General features: G+C 41.9%; 1 long non-coding RNA gene across 1 annotated transcript; it reads right to left on the reverse strand.

The window, feature by feature from the left end:
* Window positions 1-727: 727 nt before the first annotated feature.
* On the reverse strand, window positions 728-2,436 carry LOC120859597. Its single transcript, XR_005720116.1, has 2 exons — window positions 1,874-2,436; window positions 728-1,003 (listed from the first exon to the last, which is right to left on the reverse strand). It is a non-coding gene; the product is annotated as an uncharacterized LOC120859597 (long non-coding RNA).
* Between the last annotated feature and the right edge of the window lie 207 nt (window positions 2,437-2,643).

Genomic DNA, 2,643 nt, shown 5'->3' on the forward strand with positions numbered 1-2,643 from the left:
AACATTCAGAAAACGAAGATCATGGCATCCGGTCCCATCACTTCATGGGAAGTGGAAACAGTGTCAGACTTTATTTTTGGGGGCTCCGAAATCACTGCAGATGGTGATTGCAGCCATGAAATTAAAAGACGCTTACTCCTTGGAAGAAAAGTTATGACCAACCTAGATAGTATATTCAAAAGCAGAGACATTACTTTGCCAAGTAAGGTCCATCTAGTCAAGGCTATGGTTTTTCCAGTGATCATGTGTGGATGTGAGAGTTGGACTGTGAAGAAGGCTGAGCGCCGAAGAATGGATGCTTTTGAACTGTGGTGTTGGAGAAGACTCTTGAGAGTCCCTTGGACTGCAAGGAGATCCAGCCAGTCCATTCTGAAGGAGATCAGCCCTGGGATTTCTTTGGAGGGAATGATGCTAAGGCTGAAACTCCAGTACTTTGGCCACCTCATGTGAAGAGTTGACTCATTGGAAAAGACTGTGATGCTGGGAGGGATTGGGGGCAGGAGGAGAAGGGGATGACAGAGAATGAGATGGCTGGATGGCATCACGGACTCGATGGACGTGAGTCTGAGTGAACTCCGGGAGATGGTGATGGACAGGGAGGCCTGGCGTGCTGTGATTCATGGGGCTGCAAAGAGTCAGACACGACTGAGTGACTGAACTGAACTGAACTGATATATATATATATATATATGTTGTCACTGCTTTCTCAATTCATGCTACAGCCCTGTTATCTTAACAGGCACATTTATTGGATATTTAGTTGGAAACATCTATGATTGATGCAGCTGGCTACTAAACTATGTAATCTTCTAGGATAAGGTATTTTGTGAAGTGAAGTGAAGTCGCTCAGTCGTGTCCGACTCTTTGCGACCCCATGGACTGTAGCCTACTAGGCTCCTCTGTCCACCGGATTTAATTCTGCTGTAGCCACGTTTATCTTCTAGTCTACTTTCTGGGTGGTCACGACATGAGGAAGGAACCTCTCCCACAGCCTGTGTTCTTTCTACAAGTGCAGAGTGAAAGGGAAAGTGAGATTATTAATCTTCATTGTGTCATCCATATTGATGAAGTGACAGTTTCTCTTAAAATTTTTAAACAGACTATCATTGCAAGTATCTGAGAGGCGTCAAGTTTGCAAATTTGAAGAAATGTCAATATATATGTTAACACTGTTGTCAAGTACATTCCTTAAGCCTAATTCAATGTACATTTCTATAGCAAATATTTTTTTAATTTATTTTAATATTTTTAATAGCAAATATTTATTTTTAACTTAAAAAAAAGACATTATACAGGACAGGTCCCCGCAACAAAGAATTACCCAGCTTGAAATGTCAATAGGGCTAAGGTTGATAAACCCTGCTCCAGCCAATTTCTAGGTTTACCATGAGTTGCTTGAGCTCCACGAGAGACAGAGGGGGACTTGCCAGCTGGCTAGTCACAGCAAAGACTGAGTTAAAATCCAGTTTTGCTGGCAGTCACTTAGTCATTCCTCTTATAGTTAAATCTTAATTTTGAGTTTCCAAGTCCACATAGTATTACCACATTGCGATTCGCACCTGCTGTGTGTCGACTGTGTCTATGGAGCAGGCAACTTTAGCATAAACACCTGCTCTCCTCTCTCGTACTGGTCACACTCTCTGATCGTCTAAAATGCTGCCATCCTCTTTTCCCCTCAAATCATTAATTTTTCTCAGATCTAAATTCTCATGCTTAGTTTTCTACATTCTTCACTTTTATGTTTCTGTATCCAACAGCAATTGACTAAACAACTTGAATGTCCCCGAACCACAGCAAGAATGCACATGTGAGCGTGAAACAGATTTTCTTGTGCTAAGGAAATATTATACAGACATGCAAAATCAATATTTACCTTACAAAAGTCTGTCTCCCACTTGACTCAGCACCTCAGTGCCAAGTTCACGTGTGTTTATAAGCTCTTGTTACAGTTGATGGACTGACTCCTCCTCTTAAAGGGGCAGAGTCCTGTTAAGGAAAAGCCACTCCCGTGGTATTCAGGCCACTGGTTCCATGCTAGATTAAAAAGGAAAAAGGCAAATTGTCCTCTTATCAGGATACACCTTGTTAATAACTTCTTTTCAAGATCAGCAATTAAAGATTAAACACAATATTTCAAGTTGATTGTATCCTCTTGCCAGTCAATGAAGGATGGCCTTTGGAGAAAACTTACTTGTCTTGAATTGGCTTTCATGAATTGGAGACAGGCACTAAAGCAGATGATAAATCTACTGTGGGGACACCAAGGGGCTGAGGTCATGAAGGCTCACATGGACCTCTGCCATACTCTTTACCCTGAGTGGCAGATAAATATAGGGCACTCAATTAGATATGAACTTCAGACACATAATAAGTAATTTTTTCATATAAGTACGTCCAAAACATTGTATGACATGGGTTCATGCTTAGTTGTGTCTGACTCTTTGCTACTCTATGGACTGTACCTTCCAGGCTCTTCTGTCCCGGGGGTTTTCAAGGCAAAAATACTGGAGTGGGTTGCCATTCCATCCTCCAGGGGATCTTCCTGACCCAGGGATTGAAACTGGATCTCCTGCAGAAAATTACAGGTGAATTCTCTACAATCTGAGCCATGATGGTGGTCTCCGAAAGAAAAAAATGTCCACG

The sequence above is a fragment of the Oryx dammah genome, unplaced genomic scaffold, assembly GCF_014754425.2.
Source record: "Oryx dammah isolate SB20612 unplaced genomic scaffold, SCBI_Odam_1.1 HiC_scaffold_1813, whole genome shotgun sequence".
Taxonomy (NCBI): Eukaryota; Metazoa; Chordata; class Mammalia; order Artiodactyla; family Bovidae; genus Oryx; species Oryx dammah.